This window comes from Lutra lutra, chromosome 5 (assembly GCF_902655055.1).
Source record: "Lutra lutra chromosome 5, mLutLut1.2, whole genome shotgun sequence".
NCBI lineage: Eukaryota > Metazoa > Chordata > Mammalia > Carnivora > Mustelidae > Lutra > Lutra lutra.
The window spans coordinates 152,432,027-152,450,986 of NC_062282.1; the positions used below are offsets into that span (position 1 = coordinate 152,432,027).

Below are 18,960 nucleotides of genomic sequence, written 5' to 3' on the forward strand. Positions count from 1 at the left end.
CTAGATGTACGTTTTCATCCCTCTTAGGTATCCACCTAGGAATCGAACTGCTGGCTCATTTGGTGACTCTGTTTAGATTATTTTATTAGTTTTATTGGAAAAGAATTGGCATACATCATTGTATGAATTTATGGCATATAGCACGATTTATATATGTTTTGAAGTAATTACCTCAGTAGCTTCAGCTAACATCCATCATCTCAATAAAAGGAAAAGAAAGAAGAAAAAAGAGAAAAAGTTCTCCATATGATGAGAACTCAGGATACAGTCCCTTGACAACTTTCCTATAAATCATACAGTCGTGTTACCTGTAGTCATCCGGTTGTACACTACATCCTAGTACTTACATATCTTATAACTGAAATCTTGTACCATTTGAACACTTCCTCCAATTCCACCTTCTCACCCTGTGATAAGTAGAATCCACAAGTGTGTTCTCTTTTTCTACGAATTTATTTTATTTGAATTTTAGATTTCACACATCAGTTAGAATATGCAGTATTTGTCTGTCTGATTTATGTTACTTAGCATAATGCTTTCAGTGTCCATACATGTTACAAATGGTAGGATTTGCTCCTTTTCTATGGTTGAATATGCTTAAATTTTTGACAAACTAACAAACATTTTTCCAGAGGCTATTGCTGTTTGTCACCTAAGTACCTTTGCAGGGAGTTGGGTGTGGATCTGATGCCCTCAGTTTGGGTTACCAAATCTGATGATTCCTCTGCCACCCTTGTGCTGGGTTCTCTTAACTCCCCTGTTTTTCCTATTTCTGCAGGTCACTCCATTGCTCAGTGATGTGACACAGCCCACCCACTCTCTTCACACCCAATTACTTGCATCCTCCACCTCTGATATGCCCTACAATATGGCCTGGAGTGTCCTACCTAATGAGGTTGCCATAAACATGGAAAAGGCCTTGGGGGGAGGGAAGTTGCTGGAGGTAGGCTCTAGGGTAAAGGAGACCCCGAAGACAGCATCCAGTGCCCTAGTGAATACTGCATTGACTGGGGACTCTGGCAATGGCATGTCCTCCTTCATCAATGCACTGCGGGGAATTGGGCAGGAGGAGGAGGACTCAGCTCCCACTGGGGTGGTGAGGACCACCCAGATTCCCACTCACTACTTTTCCTCCCACTTTCCCACGTGGTGTTGTGGGACCTACCCGGAATAGGGGCAGATACCCAAAGCCTGGGGAACTATCTGCAGGAGATGCAGTTCAGTCTGTATGACCTCTTCATCATCATTGCATCAGAACGGTTAAGCATGAATCTCGTGAAGCTTGCCAAAATCATCCAGGGCCTAGGAAAGAAGTTCTATATCGTCAGGACCAAGCTGGACAGGGACATCAGCACAAGTGCCCACTTGAAGGAACGACTCATGAAGAATATTCAGGAGAATATCCAGGAAAATCTCCAAAAAGAGGGAGTGTGTAAATCCAACATATTCCTGGTCTCTAGCTTTGACCCCTAATTGCATGACTTCCCCAAGCTTAGGAGCACCTTGCACAGGGACATTTCTGACACCAGGTACCATGGTCCCCTAGAGAATCTGTCCCACACTTATAACAAGGCCATTAATGACAAAATGATCACTTGCAGGAAGAAAATAGCTACAACGTCTTTTGAAATGCTTGGTATCTGGAATATAGATGGCCTACCTCTGCTCTTTGGTATAATGATGAATCTCTCCAGCAGTTGGCTCAGAGTATGGAGAAACCCATAGAGGAGTACAGCGCCCTTATGAAGTCTCAAGATCTAAAAACTGTCTGCAGAGGGCACTGGCTATTTTCTTGCATGAATTGTAATGTAGTCTCTTGCTTATGTTTAATTCTGAGTTGTATCCCACTGTTAGGTGGCTTTGTTTTCAACTCCCTTAGAAAGTGGAAACACAGAAGGAGGAGTCAAGATGGCGGAGAAGTAGCAGGCTGAGACTACTTCAGGTAGCGGGAGATCAGCTAAATAGCTTATCTAAAGATTGCAAACACCTATAAATCCAACGGGAGATTGAAGAGAAGAAGAACAGCAATTCCAGAAACAGAAAATCAACCACTTTCTGCAAGGTAGGACTGGCGGAGAAGTGAATCCAAAGCGACGGGAAGATAGACCGCAGGGGGAGGGGCCGGCTCCCGACAAGCGGCGGAGCAACAGATCACAAAATCGGGACTTTTAAAAGTCTGTTCCGCTGAGGGACATCGCTCCAGAGGCTTAACTGGGGTGAAGCCCAGGCGGGGTCAGCGCGGCCTCAGGTCCCACAGGGTCACAGAAGGATCGGGGGTGTCTGAGTTTCGCAGAGCTTACCGGTATTAGAACGGGGAAGCCGGCTATAGAGACAAAGCCGAGGAGTAAGCTCTAAACTTGGGGTTACCTTGAACCGGTCGCAGGCTCGGTCAGCTCGGAGCGCGGCCGGAGGCCAGGGTGGCGGGAGTCATTCGGCGCTGTTCTCTGAAGGCGCACTGAGGAGTGGGGCCCCAGGCTCTCGGCTGCTCCGGGCCGGAGACCGGGAGGCCGCCATCTTCATTCCCATCATACAGAACTCTACGGAAAGTGCTAAGGGAACAAAAGCTCCCGAAAGCAAACCCAGCAAACCCGAGTGGATTACTCAGCCGGGCCCCGGGTAAGGGCGGTGCAACTCCGCCTGGGGCAAAGACGCTTGAGAATCACTACAACAGGCCCCTCCTCCAGAAGATCAACGAGAAACCCAGCCAGGACCAAGTTCACCTACCAAGGAGTGCAGTTTCAATACCAAGGAGAGTGGCGGAATTCCAGAGGAGAAGAAAGCAAAGCATGGAACTCATGGCTTTCTCCCCATAATTTTTTAGCCTTGCAGTTAATTTATTTTTTTCTCTTTTTCAATTTTTTTTCTCTTCTTTGCTAAATTTTTTTAACTTTTACTGTTTTCTTTTTTTAACGTTTTTTAAATAGTTTATCTAATATATATATATATATATATATATATATATATATATATTTTTTCCTTTTTATATTTTTTATCGGCTTTCTTTTTTTAATAGTTTCTTTTTTTTCTTTTTTTTTTCTGAACCCCTATTTATCCCCTTTCTCCCCCCTCACAATTTGGGATCTCTTCTGATTTGGCTAAAGCATATTTTCCTGGGGTTGTTGCCACCCTTTTAGTATTTTACTTGCTCCTTCATATACTCTTATGTGGACAAAATGACAAGGCGGAAAAATTCACAACAAAAAAAAAGAACAAGAAGCAGTACCAAAGGCTAGGGACCTAATCAATACAGACATTGGTAATATGTCAGATATAGAGTTCAGAATGATGATTCTCAAGGTTCTAGCCGGGCTTGAAAAAGGCATGGAAGATATTAAAGCAACCCTCTCGGGAGATATAAAAGCCCTTTCTGGAGAAATAAAAGAACTAAAATCTAACCAAGTTGAAATAAAAAAAGCTATTAATGAGGTGCAATCAAAAATGGAGGCTCTCACTGCTAGGATAAATGAGGCAGAAGAAAGAATTAGCGATATAGAAGACAAATGACAGAGAATAAAGAAGCTGAGCAAAAGAGGGACAAACAGCTACTGGACCACGAGGGGAGAATTCGAGAGATAAGTGACACCATAAGATGAAACAACATTAGAATAATTGGGATTCCAGAAGAAGAGGAAATGGAGAGGTGAGCAGAAGGTATATTGGAGAGAATTATTGGAGAGAATTTCCCCAATATGGCAAAGGGAACAAGCATCAAAATCCAGGAGGTTCAGAGAACCCCCCTCAAAATCAATAAGAATAGGTCCACACCCCGTCACCTAATAGTAAAATTTACAAGTCTTAGTGACAAAGAGAAGATCCTGAAAGCAGCCCGGGAAAAGAAGTCTGTAACGTACAATGGTAAAAATATTAGATTGGCAGCAGACTTATCCACAGAGACCTGGCAGGCCAGAAAGAGCTGGCATGATATATTCAGAGTACTAAATGAGAAAAACATGCAGCCAAGAATACTATATCCAGCTAGGCTATCATTGAAAATAGACAGAGAGATTAAAAGCTTCCAGGACAAACAAAAACTGAAAGAATTTGCAAACACCAAACCAGCTCTACAGGAAATGTTGAAAGGGGTCCTCTAAGCAAAGAGAGACCCTAAAAGTAGTAGATCAGGAAGAAACAGAGACAATATACAATAACATTCACCTTACAGGCAATACAATGGCACTAAATTCATATTTCTCAATACTTACCCTGAATGTTAATGGGCTAAATGCCCCAATCAAGAGACACAGGGTATCAGAATGGATAAAAAAACAAAAACCATCTATATGTTGCCTACAAGAAACTCACTTTAAACCCGAAGACACCTCCAGGTTTAAAGTGAGGGGGTGGAAAAGAATTTACCATGCTAATGGACATCAGAAGAAAGCAGGAGTGGCAATCCTTATATCAGATCAATTAGATTTTAAGCCAAAGACTATAATAAGAGATGAGGAAGGAAACTATATCATACTCAAAGGAACATTCCAACAAGAAGATCTAACAATTTTAAATATCTATGCCCCTAACGTGGGAGCAGCCAACTATATAAACCAATTAATAACAAAATCAAAGAAACACATTGACAATAATACAATAATAGTAGGGGATTTTAACACTCCCCTCACTGAAATGGACAGATCATCCAAGCAAAAGATCAACAAGGAAATCAAGGCCTTAAATGACACACTGGACCAGATGGACATCACAGATATATTCAGAACATTTCATCCCAAAGCAACAGAATACACATTCTTCTCTAGTGCACATGGAACATTCTCCAGAATAGATCACATTCTTGGTCCTAAATCAAGTCTCAATCGGTATCAAAAGATTGGGATCATTCCCTGCATATTTTCAGACCACAATGCTCTAAAGCTAGAACTCAATCACAAGAGGAAATTTGGAAAGAACCCAAATAAATGGAGACTAAACAGCATCCTTCTAATTAATGAATGGGTCAATCAGGAAATTAAAGAGAATTGAAAAAATTTATGGAAACAAATGATAACGAAAACAAACGGTTCAGAATCTGTGGGACACAACAAAGGCAGTCCTGAGAAGAAAATATATAGCGGTACAAGCCTTTCTCAAGAAACAAGAAAGGTCTCAGGTACACAACCTAACCCTACACCTAAAGGAGCTGGAAAAAGAACAAGAAAGAAACCCTAAACCCAGCAGGAGAAGAGAAATCATAAAGATCAGAGCAGAAATCAATGAAATAGAAACCAAAAAAAACAATAGAACAAATCAACGAAACTAGGAGCTGGTTCTTTGAAAGAATTAATACGATCGATAAACCCCTGGCCAGACTTATCAAAAAGAAAAGAGAAAGGACGCAAATAAATAAAATCATGAATGAAAGAGGAGAGATCACAATGAACACCAAAGAAATACAGACAATTATAAGAACATACTATGAGCAACTCTACGCCAACAAATTTGACAATCTGGAAGAAATGGATGCATTCCTAGAGACATATAAACTACCACAACTGAACCAGGAAGAAATAGAAAGCCTGAACAGACCCAGAAGCAGTAAGGAGATTGAAACAGTCATCAAAAATCTCCAAACAAACAAAAGACCAGGGCCAGACGGCTTCCCGGGGGAATTCTACCAAACATTTAAAGAAGAACTAATTCCTATTCTCCTGAAACTGTTCCAAAAAATAGAAACGGAAGGAAAACTTCCAAACTCATTTTATGCGGCCAGCATCACCTTGATCCCAAAACCAGACAAAGATCCCATCAAAAAAGAGAACTACAGACCAATATCCTTGATGAACACAGATGCAAAAATTCTCGCCAAAATACTAGCCAATAGGATTCAACAGTACATTAAAAGGATTATTCACCACGACCAAGTGGGATTTATTCCAGGGCTGCAAGGTTGGTTCAACATCCGCAAATCAATCAATGTGATACAACACATTAATAAAGAAAGAACAAGAATTATATGATACTCTCCATAGATGCTGAAAAAGCATTTGACAAAGTATAGCATCCCTTCCTGATCAAAACTCTTCAAAGTGTAGGGATAGACGGCACATACCTCAATATTATCAAAGCCATCTATGAAAAACCCACCACAAATATCATTCTCAATGGAGAAAAACTGAAAGCTTTTCCGCTAAGGTCAGGAACATGGCAGGGATGTCCATTATCACCACTGCTATTCAACATAGTACTAGAAGTCCTAGCCTCAGCAATCAGACAACAAAAGGAAATTAAAGGCATCCAAATCAGCAAAGAAGTCAAACTATCACTCTTTGCAGATGATATGATACTATATGTGGAAAACCCAAAAGACTACATTCCAAAACTGCTAGAACTTGTACAGGAATTCAGCAAAGTGTCAGGATATAAAATCAATGCACAGAAATCAGTTGCATTTCTCTACACCAACAACAAGACAGAAGAAAGAGAAATTAAGGAGTCCATCCCATTTACAATTGCACCCAAAACTATAAGATACCTAGGAATAAACCTAACCAAAGAGACTAAGAATCTATACACAGAAAACTATAAAGTAGTCATGAAAGAAATTGTGGAAGACACAAAGAAATGGAAAAATGTTCCATGCTCCTGGATTGGAAGAATAAATATTATGAAAATGTCTATGCTACCTAAAGCATTCTACACATTTAATGCCATTCCTATCAATGTACCATCCATTTTTTTCAAAGAAATGAAACAAATAATCCTTAAATTTATATGGAACCAGAAACGACCTCGAATAGCCAAAGGAATATTGAAAAAGAAAGCCAAAGTTGGTGGCATCAGAATCCCGGACTTCAAGCTCTATTACAAAGCTGTCATCATCAAGACAGCATGGTACTGGCACAAAAACAGACACATAGATCAATGGAACAGAATGGAGAGCCCAGAAATAGACCTTCAACTCTATGGTCAACTCATCTTCGACAAAGCAGGAAAGAATGTCCAATGGAAATAGACAGCCTCTTCAATAAATGGTGTTGGGAAAATTGGACAGCCACATGCAGAAAAATGAAATTGGATCATTTCCTTACACCACACACGAAAGTAGACTCAAAATGGATGAAGGTTCTCAATGTGAGAAAGGAATCCATCAAAATCCTCGAGGAGAACACAGGCAGCAACCTCTTCGACCTCAGCCGCAGCAACATCTTCCTAGGAACATCACCAAAGGCAAGGGAAGCAAGGGCAAAAATGAACTATTGGGATTTTATCAAGATCAAAAGCTTTTGCACAGCAAAGGAAACAGTGAACAAAACCAAAAGACAACTGACAGAATGAGAGAAGATATTTGCAAATGACATATCAGATAAATGGCTAGTGTCCAAAATCTATAAAGAACTTAGCAAACTCAACACCCAAAGAACAAATAATCCAATCAAGAAATGGGCAGAGGACATGAACAGACATTTCTGCAAAGAAGACATCCAGATGGCCAACAGACACCTGAAAAAGTGCTCCATATCACTCGGCATTAGGGAAATACAAATCAAAACCACAATGAGATATCACCTCACACCAGTCAGAATGGCTAAAATGAACAAGTCAGGAAATGACAGATGCTGGAGAGGATACGGAGAAAGGGGAACCCTCCTACACTGTTGGTGGGAATGCAAGCCTGTGCAACCACTCTGGAAAACAGCATGGAGGTTCCTCAAAATGTTGAAAATAGAACTACCCTATCACCCTGAAATTGCACTGCTGGGTATTTACCCTAAAGATACAAACGTAGTGATCCGAAGGGGCACGTGCACCCGAATGTTTATAGCAGCAATGTCTACAATAGCCAAACTATGGAAAGAACCTAGATGTCCATCAACAGACGAAAGGATAAAGAAGAAGTGGTATATATACACAATGGAATACTATGCAGCCATCAAAAGAAATGAAATCTTGCCATTTGCGACGACGTGGATGAAACTAGAGGGTATCATGCTTAGCGAAATAAGTCAATCGGAGAAAGACAACTATCATATGATCTCCCTGATATGAGGGAGAGGAGATGCAACATGGGGGGTTAAGGGGGTAGGAGAAGAATAAATGTAACAAGATGCGATTGGGAGGGATACAAACCATAAGTGACCCTTAATCTCACAAAACAAACTGAGGGTTGATGGGGGGAGGGGGGTTGGGAGGGGGGTGGGGTTATGGATATTGGGGAGGGTATGTGCTATGGTGAGTGCTGTGAAGTGTGTAAACCTGGCGATTCACAGACCTGTACCCCTGGGATAAAAATATATGTTTATAAAAAATAAAATTAAAAAAAAAAAAAAGAAAGTGGAAACACAGACGCCTCCTTGAAATAGTTGCCAAGGACACCAAGGACATCCTGAAGAAAATCCTGACAGACTCCGTCATCTGAAGAAGTGATGTATCAGCAGCCTCCTTCTGAAGGGAAGTCAGGACATCTGGTGTCCTGTCTTTACATCCTTTCTGAATTCTCAATCAAGCTCAATAACTTTCCACTTTCATTGGTTGTGAGTTCCTCAAGGTATATGAGATGCCTTGCTCATTTTGAACTCATTTCAGGAAATTCCCAAATATGCTGTATTTTGTCATTTATTAAATGAGCCTACATCCAAAGGTGGAAGAAAATATCTGCTCAATGTGACATACAGTCTCATTCTGACATCCATTTCTCACCTAACTTTAACATCATTTCTCTGATGTCCATGTTCTTTCACTTCTCATCTCACACTCTGTGGACTCACACAATGCTGACCTCCCTGTATGTCAGTGGTAGACACTTTAAGATGACCTCTAACATTTCCTCCTATTTTCATGGCTGTGTTTAAACCCTTTCCCTGGAGTGATTAATAGAATATGGCAGCAATAAATGAATGTCCAAAAATTCCAGAACTTTGTTATGAAAAGTGCATCTCTGTCTTATAAACACTCTGTTCACTGGCTCAGTCTTGCTCCTGCTCCAGCTCTGTTTTCCTCTCTCTCTCTCTCCATCTCCCTCTCCTCTTTCCTCTCCTGGCCTAGTTACCATAAAAATTTTGGAGAGGTCCCGAGGAATCAGAGGCCATGAGGAGGATAGCAGAGGCAGCCTACATTAACTGCTGGTCATGTAAATGTGTCATCTGGAGAGTAAATCCTTCAACCCCAGCAAGACTTCAGGAGATGCAGCCCAGCTGATAGCTTGACTGCCATCTCAGGAGAGACCCTTATCCAGAACCACACAATTAAAACTGTTCCTGAATTTCTGGCCCTCAGAAACTATAAGCAAATAAACACTTGTTTTAAGCCACTAAGTTTCAGCATAATTTGATCCACAACAACAGATACCAGATAATACCATCAAGAAGCTCCTTACAAAATGGCCAGGTGTGAGTGACCTCCTCTCTCTGTGAGAGTCACTCCTGCATGTACCCAGCATGAAGGAGCTGTACCCTCTCCAATCACAGCTCTTTCCTCCTTGGCCCCTGGACATGTCCTTCCTTGCTACCTACTGAAGGACCAGCCTCTGCCAACATTTTCAGGTCATTTCATCCAGCCTCAGGCCATGCAGAGTTATCCAGTTTGGGGAATCTATATTTAACAAGAAAAAGGCAGGAAAAAAAAAGAAGAAGAAAAGAAAGAGCTAGATAGCTACATACAGCCATGCTCAGTAGTTGGAGGGAGAGTAAATGACAGTAGAATGTGAGCACTCCCCTGAGGAAGAGCAGGCTAGGGTTCTCCCTGAAGGTGTTCTGTGAAACACCTCTAATTCCTGCTCTCACTTGGACTACTTGCTCTCCCAACCTGGAGCACAGGCCTTGCTCATATCAGTCCATTCACTAAGTGGCATTGGTGCTTCTGGATTTCCTGTTCCCTGTTCATTTACATTGCATCCATTTTCAGAGTGAGAAAAAAGTTCTCTGTGTGGTAAACTTTCTAGTCTTTGTATTTTCAAATTAATGCCATTGTTTTGTGATCGCTTTCAATAGTTTAACTGAGTAGAGGATTCCGGACACAACATCATATTCTCTTAGAACTATGAAGATCTATCTCCTTCTAGCATGCCACATTGCCAGTAAAAAGGCCAATGCCAATTCCATTCACATTCCTTGGATGACCACCTGGTTGTCTCCAAGGAAAATTGTAGGAACTCTTCATCCCTGGCTTTCAGAAATGTCAGCAGGGACTAGTGACCTGGAGCACTTCCATCAACTGTCAGCATTCAGAAGGTTACATAAATTAATCTGTAATGTCAACATTATACCAAAAGATTAATTACGCTCCATATATCTGTGGTTCAGTCCTTTCCACACTGTGTAGGTAAACTTAATTATCTGTTCTCTGTCAATGCCTATCCTCTCTTTTCCACAATTATGAAGACTGCTGCTAGGAGCACATGTCCATTCCTTCTGCACATATTTGCAGAGTGACTCTTAAGTATAGTGTTAGGAATAGAAATGCTGAATCCTGAGGCACATGAATATGCAATTTTATGATTTAGCCATACTGTTTTTTTTTTTCAAAAAGAATGTATTGATTTACAATCTCAGCAGCCATGTTTCAGAGAGTCTATCAATATACATTCTCACTAATACCTGAATTTGTCCAACTTTTCAAATTTTGCAGCAAACTAATTAACGATGTCAGATCATAGTGCACAGAGATGAATTTGTCTCACTACTTGTGGTAATTTCTCTATTTTCCTCTGTACATTTTTCTTTTTCTTTGAACATTCTTTACATGTCTTTTGCCCACCTCCATGCTGGATTGTTTCAGTTTTTCTTAGTGAGTTCTGGAATTTTTTAAAAATACTTTCCTTCCATTGATCATTAGTTGACTACATTTATACAAAAATCTCCAGTTTTGTGGAGATTTCTAAACTTTCTTTTTGCATTTGTTTTCATGAAGAGAAACTTTTCACTTTAATGTAGTCAAAGTATCACATTGGTCAGTCTGTGTTATACAGCTGCCATCTTGGTATCTTTATACCAGTATCATCTCATTTAAGAAAACTTTCTCTAGGAGAAAAAGGAGGAGTTAAGATGGCAGAGGAATAGGGGAGTCTAATTTCATCTTGTCCCTGGGATTCAGCGTGGTAGTTATCAAATCATTCTGAACACTTGCAAAATTAACTGGAGATCTTAGAAAAGAATTGCTGAAATTCGACAAATAGGAAACCAACCATTTGCAAGGTAGGAGGTGCAGAGATATGAATCTGGAGATATATATGAGAAGATAAAGTACCGGGGAAGAGTCTGGCTTAAGGAGACTACCAGAAAGTAATTAAGCAGTGGAAACACAAGATGAGAACTTTTGAAGTCTGTGTGGGTGGGAGACATCCTTCCTGGAAAGCTCAGTTAGTGAAGCAGGGCAGAATATCAGGTGGGACAGCATTGTCTCAGGATCCCCATGGCCACAAAAAGAATGGGGGGGCCTGAGTGTGACAAAGTTCCCAAACATCAGAGTAGGGAAGTCTGCTGCACACAGTGAGTTTAGAAGCTGGCTTTGTACACAGTGTTGCCATAAACCACAACCTGCTGCTTTGTTGGGTGACCACTCTTCAAGCAGGGGCCAAGCAAAGGGCAGAAGCCCAGCAAACACCCCTTTATTCCCTGAGGAGGGGTGGGGGCCTATGCCACAGGATCTGATAAAGTTTGGAGACTTGAAACAGGGTTGCATGCCTGATATAAACAGTGTTCTGTCACAGGATGGGTGAGCATAGAGTTCAGATGGAAACCAGGGAGACAAGAGTGATTGACTACTTTCTGTGAGTGTGGTGTGACCTTTCAGCTCTGGGGTGAGGGATTGGGGTGCTACCATTTTTATCCTCCCCATTGGTACCGAAAGCCTTCAGGTAGCAATACAGCACCACCTAGTGCAATCCACAGCTGCTTGCATTGAATCCAGCACACTGGCAAGGGTGGCTGGTACATTTAACCCAGGAAAGACCCCTGAGAATCAGTGCAACAGGCCCCTGCCCCAGAAGACCAGTAGGAACATGAGGCTAATACCTAGTTTACTGATTATACAGAATTGCAAAACTTAAACTCTAGGGTAACACAGTATATAATATTCATCTTTTTTTTCTTATTCGATAGTCTTTCAATTTTATATTTTTTCCTTTTCAGCTATTTTTTATTTTATCAATTCCCTTTTTAAGTCTTTTTTAATTTTTATATTTATTATATATATATTAATATATATATGTGTGTGTATATATATAAATTTTTGGTTTCTTTTCATTGTATTCAATTTTATTTTTTATATATATATAAAAGTTTTTCTTTCTTTCTTGTTTTGGGACATAATTTCCTCAAACAAACAGCTCAAAATACACCCAGGATCTAGTTTATTTTGTGTTCTGTTCTCATTCTTGTTTGATTATTTCTTTCTCTGTGCCTCTCTGTCTCTCTCTCTCTCTCTTTTTTTTTTTAGTTTGTGTTCTCTTCTGATTTCCTTAGTGCATATATTTCTTGTGTTATTACTAGTTTTACATTTTTCTCTCTCTTTCATCTATTGTTTTCTTGACATAATTTTGAGATGGAAAAACTCTTCCCAAAAAAGAACAAGAGGCAGTTCTCACTGACAGAGATTTAATTTATATGGATATAAGTAAGATGTCAGAAATAGAATTCAAAACAATTATAAAGACGGTAGCTGGGCTTGAAAAAAGCATAGAAGACACTAAAGAATCCCTTACCAGAGAAATAAAAGAACTAAAATCTAATCAGGCCAAAATCAAAATAGCTATTACTGAAATGCAATAAAAAGTGGAGCCTCCAAGTGCTAAGATAAATGAGGCAGAAGAAAGAGTTAGTGATATAGAAGACAAAATGACAGAGAATAAGGAAACTGAGAAAAAGGGAGATAAAAAACTACTAGTCACAAAGGGAAGATTTGAGAGATCAGTGATAACATAAAGCAAAAACCATACTAGAAAGGTCTCAGAGGAAGAGGAAAGAGGGGTGCTGAAGGCTTATTTGAATAGATTATAGCTGAGAACTTCCCTAATCTGGAGAAGGAAACTGGCCTTCAAGTCCTGGAGGCACAGAGAATTCCCTTTAAATCAATAAAAATATGTAAACAACTAGACATGATAATGAAGCTTGCAAATTTCAGAGATAAATTGAAAACCCTGAAAGCAGATCAGGATGAGAGGTCTTTAACTTACAAAGGTAGGAACATAAGGCTGGCAGCAGACATGTCCACAGAGACCTGGCAGACCAAAGGACTGGCATGATATATTCAAGGTGATGAATGAGAAAAATATGCAGCCAAGAATACTTTATCCAGGAGGAGTCAAGATGGCAGAGAAGTAGCAGGCTGAGATGACATCAGGGAGCAGGAGATCAGCTAGATAACTTATCAAACCATTCCAAACACCTATAAATCCAACAGGAGATCAAAGAGAAGAAGAGCAACAATTCTAGAAACAGAAAATTGACCGCTTTCTGAAAGGTAGGACTGGTGAAGAAGTGAATCCAAAATGATGGGAAGATAGACCTCAGGGAGATGGGCCAGCTCACAGCTCCTGGCAGAGCAACAGAGCACTAAATAAGGACTTTTAAAAGTCTGCTCCACTAAGGGACATCTCTCCAGAGGCTAAACCGTGGTGAAGCCCACGCAGGGACAGTGTAATCTCAGGTCCCGTGGGGTCACAAAAGGATCGGGGGTGTCTTAGTGTCGCAGAGCTCACAGGTATTAGTGTGGGGAAGTTGGCTACAGAGACAGAGCTGAGGAGTAAGCTCTCAACTCGGGGTTACCTTGAACTGTAATCCATGCCACAGGTCACTGCTCTGTGAGTGGGGTCCCCACAGATCCGGGGAGACACCCTTGGAAGAGCTCAGGGATCTGCGGGGTTTGGAGACTCCAGGCAGAGCTGTGTGCCAGAGACAGAGACACTTGTTCACAGGCTGGGTGAGCTTGGATCGCAGCCTGAGGCCAGGGAGATGGGAGTGATTGAGCACTTTTCTCTGAGGGCACACTGATAAGTGGGGCTCCGAGCTCTGGGCTCCTCTGGGCCAGAGATTGTGAGGCCACCATTTTCATTCCCATCCTCCAGTACTCTACGGAAAGCGTTCAGGGCACAAAAGCTCCTGAAAGCGAACCCAAGCGGATTACTTAGCCCGGGTGCAATTCTGCCTCCAGAAAAGACATTTGAGAATCACTGCAACAGGCCCCTCCCCCAGAAGATCAACAAGAAATCCAGCCAAGACCAAGTTCACTTACCAAGGAGAACTGTGGAATTCCAGAGGAGGAGAAAGCAAAGCATGGAATTCATGGCTTTCTCCACGTGATTCCTTAGTCTTGGAAAGTTAATTAAATTTTTCATTTTATGTTTTTTTCTTCTGCTAAATTTTTTTAAACTTTTACCCTTTCTTCTTTTAATATTTTTTAACTAGTTTATCTTAACAATAGCTTTCATAAAAAAAATAATCTTCTCTGTCTCTTCATTATTATAGCCATATTTTATCCTTCATTGTATTTAACTTTATTTTTTCTATACACATAGGGTATTTTCTTCTAAAAAATTTGGGGTAAAAGTTCTTCTATGTTCTAGTCTCCAACCTGAGCAAATTCTCTCCAATTTCTTTTTCTTTATTCTCCCGCCAACTTATCAACTCCTATTTTAGAAATTTAAAAAAATTGTTTTTCATCTTTATAGTCATATTCCATCCCTTCATTGTGTTTACCCACACATATTTTTTTCATTCATTAAAATTTTGGGAGGTAGTTTCTTCTAAGAGACCAAAATACTCCAAAAAATAAGTGGGTGACATGTTCTAGTCACCAGTATAATATATATACATATTTTTTTTTCTTTTTATATTTTTTCTTTATTATTTTTTAATTTTTTTAATTTATTTTCAGCATAACAGTATTCATTGTTTTTGCACCACACCCACTACTCCATGCAGTCCGTGCCCTCTCCAATACTCACCACCTGGTTCCCCCAACCTCCAACCCCTTGCCCCTTCAAAACCCTCAGATTGTTTTTCAGAGTCCATAGTCTCTCATGGTTCACCCCCCCTTCCAATTTCCCTCAACTCCCTTCTCCTCTCTAACTCCCCTTGTCCTCCATGCTATTTGTTATGCTCCACAAATAAGTGAAACCATATGATAATTGACTCTCTCTGCTTGACTTATTTCACTCAGCATAATCTCTTCCAGTCCCTCCATGTTGCTACAAAAGTTGGGTATTCATTATTTCTGATGGAGGCATAATACTCCATAGTGTATATGGACCACATCTTCCTTATCCATTCGTCCGTTGAAGGGCATCTTGGTTCTTTCCACAGTTTGGCGACCGTGGCCATTGCTGCTAGGAACATTGTGGTACAGATGGCCCTTCTTTTCACTACATCTGTATCTTTGGGGTAAATACCCAGTAATGCAATTGCAAGGTCATAGGGAAGCTCTATTTTTAATTTCTTAAGGAATCTCCACACTGTTCTCCAAAGTGGCTGCACCAACTTGCATTCCTACCAACAGTGTAAGAGGGTTTCCCTTTCTCCACATCCCCTCCAACACGTTTTTTCCTGTCTTGCTAATTTTGGCCATTCTAAGTGGTGTAAGGTGATATCTCAATGTGGTTTTTTAATTTGAATCTCCCTGATGGTTATTGATGATGAACATTTTTTCTGTGTCTGATAGCCATTTGTATGTCTTCATTGGAGAAGTGTCTGTTCATATCTTCTGCCCATTTTTTTATATGATTGTCTGTTTTGTCTGTGTTGAGTTTGAGGAGTTATTTATAGGTCCTGGATATCAACCTTTTGTCCGTACTGTCATTTGCAAATATCTTCTCCCATTCCATGGGGTGCCTCTTTGTTTTGTTGACTGTTTCCTTTGCTGTGCAGAAGCTTTTGATTTTGATGATGTTCCAAAAGTTCATTTTAGCTTCTGTTTCCTTTGCCTTTGGAGACGATCTTGAAAGAAGTTGCTCTGGCTGATATCGAAGAGGTTACTGCCTATATTCTTCTCTAGGATTCTGATGGATTCGTGTCTCACATTGAGGTCTTTTAACCATTTTGAGTTTATCTTTGTGTATGGTGTAAGAGAATGGCCGAGTTTCATTCTTCTACATATAGCTGTCCAGTTTTCCCAGCATCATTTATTGAGGGGACTGTCTTTTTTCCACTGTATATTTTTTCCTGTTTTGTCGAAGATTATTTGCCCATAAAGTTGAGGGTCCATATCTGGGCTCTCTACTCTGTTCCACTGGTCTATGTGTCTGTTTTTATGCCAGTACCATGCTGTCTTGGTGATCACCGCTTTGTAGTAAAGCTTGAAATCAGGTAACATGATGCCCTCAGTTTTATTTTTGTTTTTCAACATTTCCTTAGCAATTCGGGGTCTCTTCTGATTCCATACAAATTTTTGGATTATTTGCTCCACCTCTTTGAAATATACCAGTGGAAGTTTGATGGGAATGGCATTAAAAGTATAGATTCCTCTAGGTAGTATAGAAATTTTTACAATGTTTATCCTTCCGATCCAAGAGCATGGAATGGTCTTCCATCTTTTTGTGTCTTCTTCAATTTCTTTCATGAGTGTTCTGTAGTTCCTTGAGTAAAGATCCTTTACTCTTTGGTTAGGTTTATTCCCAGGTATCTTATGGTTCTTGGTGCTATAGTAAATGGAATCGATTCTCTAATTTCCCTTTCTGTATTTTCATTGTTAGTGTATAAGAAAGCCACTGATTTTTCTACATTGACTTTGTATCCTGCCATGTTGCGGAATTGTTGTATGAGTTCTAGTAGTTTGGGAGTGGAGTCTTTTGGGTTTTCCATATAAAGAATCATGTTATCTACGAAAAGAGAGCTTGACTTCTTCATTGCCAATTTGGATACCTTTTAATTCTCTTTGTTGTCTGATTGCTGTTGCCAGGACTTCTAATACTATACACAAAATAGACTCAAAATGGATGAAGGACCTCAATGTGAGAAAGGAATCCATCAAAATCCTTGAGGAGAACACAGGCAGCAACCTCTTCAACCTCAGCAGCAGCAACTTCTTCCTAGGAACATTGCCAAAGGCAAGGGAAGCAAGGGCAAAAATGAACTACTGGAACTTCATCAAGATCAAAAGCTTTTGAACAGCAAAGGAAACAGTTAACAAAACCAGAAGACAACTGATAGAATGGGAGAAGATATTTGCAAATGACATATCAGATAAAGGGCTAGTATCCAAAATCTATAAAGAGCTTATCAAATTCAATACCCAAAGAACAAATAATCTGATCAAGAAATGGGCAGAGGGGCGCCTGGGTGGCTCAGTGGGTTGAGCATCTACCTTCAGCTCAGGTCGTGATCTCAGGGTCCTGGGATCGAGCCCCACATCAGGCTCTCTGCACAGCGGGGAGCCTGCTTCCCCCTCTCTCTCTGCCTGCTTCTCTACCTACTTGTGATCTCTCTCTTTCTAAAAAAAAAAAAAAAAAAAAAAAAAAAAAAAAAAAAAAAAAAAAAAGAAAGAAAGAAAGAAAGAAATGGGCAGGGGACATGAATAGACATTTCTGTAAAGAAGACATCCAGAGGGCCAACAGACACATTAAAAAGTGCTCCACATCACTCAGCATCAGGGACATACAAATCAAAACCACAATGAGATACCACCTCACACCAGTCAGAATGGCTAAAATTAACAGGTCAGGAAATGACAGATGCTGGCGAGGATGTGGAGGAAGGGGAACCTTCCTACAGTCTTGGTGGGAAAGCAAGCTGGTGCAACCATGCTGGAAAACAGCATGGAGGTTCCTCAAAAAGTTGAAAATAAACCTACCCTAGACCGAGCAATTGCTCTACTGGGTATTTACCCTAAAGATACAAACGTAGTGATCCAAAGGGGTACATTCACCTGAATATTTATAGCAGCAATGTCTACAATAGCCAAACTATGGAAAGAACCTAGATGTCCATCAACAGATGAATGGATAAAGAAGAAGTGGTATATATATATATATATATATATATATATATATATATATATACATATATATACATGTATACATATATATATATATAATGGAATACTATTCAACCATCAAAATAAATGGAATCTTGCCATTTGTGATGATGTAGTTGGAGCTAGAGAATATTATGCTTAGAGAAATAAGTCAATTGGAGAAAGACAACTATCATATGATCTCCCTGATATGAGGAAGTAGAGATGCAACTTGGGGGGCTTGGGGGTTTGGAAAAGAATAAATGAAACAAGACAGTGTCAGGAGGGATACAAACCATAAGAGCCTCTTAATCTCACAAAACAAACTGAGGGTGGCCGGGGGAGGGGGTAGGGAGAGGGTGGTGGGGTTATGGACATTGGGTTGGTATGTGCTATGGTGAGTGCTGTGAAGCGTATGAACCTGGAAATTCACAGAACCTTACCCCTGGGGCTAATAATATATTATATGTTTATAAAAAATTATTTAAAAAAGTAAAAAAAATAAAAAAATAAAAAATAAAAAAATAAAAATGGGAGTACTCTGGGTGGTTTGGTCAGTTAAATATCTGACTCTCTGTTTTGACTCAGGTCATGATTTCAATTGGGCTCCCTCCTCCCAAGAACTCTGCTTCTCCCTCTCCTTCCACTCCTCCTTGGCCCCACTCATGCTCTCGCTCCCAAATAATAAAATCTTAAAAAGAAAAAAAAAAAGAGGGGGGAGACAAGATGGTGGGGAAGTAGGAAGAGGTGAGGTTTCAACCTGTACCCTAAAGTGAGCTGATTATCTACCAAAGGACTCTGATCACCCATGAAATCAGCCTGAGATCAGAATTATACACTTCTGGATTTCTACAGGGGCAGAAGATGCCAGTGTGCAGGTAAAGCGGAGTGGGAACGTCGGACTGATATTGGAAGATAAACAAAAGGGGGAGTGAGCCACCACAGGTGACCGATTGGAAAGTAATACCCCTAATACAAGAGTGCCCTGCATCTGGGGACCAGCATTAACTTGGAGACTGGTTGAAAGCACTCAAAGAGAGCAAAGGATTGCAGTGGCAGGGGGTGGGGGATTGTGGGAATTGGGGC

General features: G+C 40.4%; 2 protein-coding genes and 1 pseudogene across 7 annotated transcripts in view; all 3 read left to right on the top strand.

Moving 5' to 3' along the window:
- LOC125100150 (T-cell-specific guanine nucleotide triphosphate-binding protein 2-like) overlaps nt 1-18,960 on the top strand; it is a 267,522-nt gene that overhangs the window by 156,982 nt on the left and 91,580 nt on the right. The window lies entirely within an intron of this gene.
- The window catches only part of LOC125100147 (T-cell-specific guanine nucleotide triphosphate-binding protein 2-like), a 303,876-nt gene that overhangs the window by 26,746 nt on the left and 258,170 nt on the right, over nt 1-18,960 (top strand). The window lies entirely within an intron of this gene.
- LOC125100154 (immunity-related GTPase family M protein 1-like) lies at nt 816-8,843 on the top strand (annotated as a pseudogene).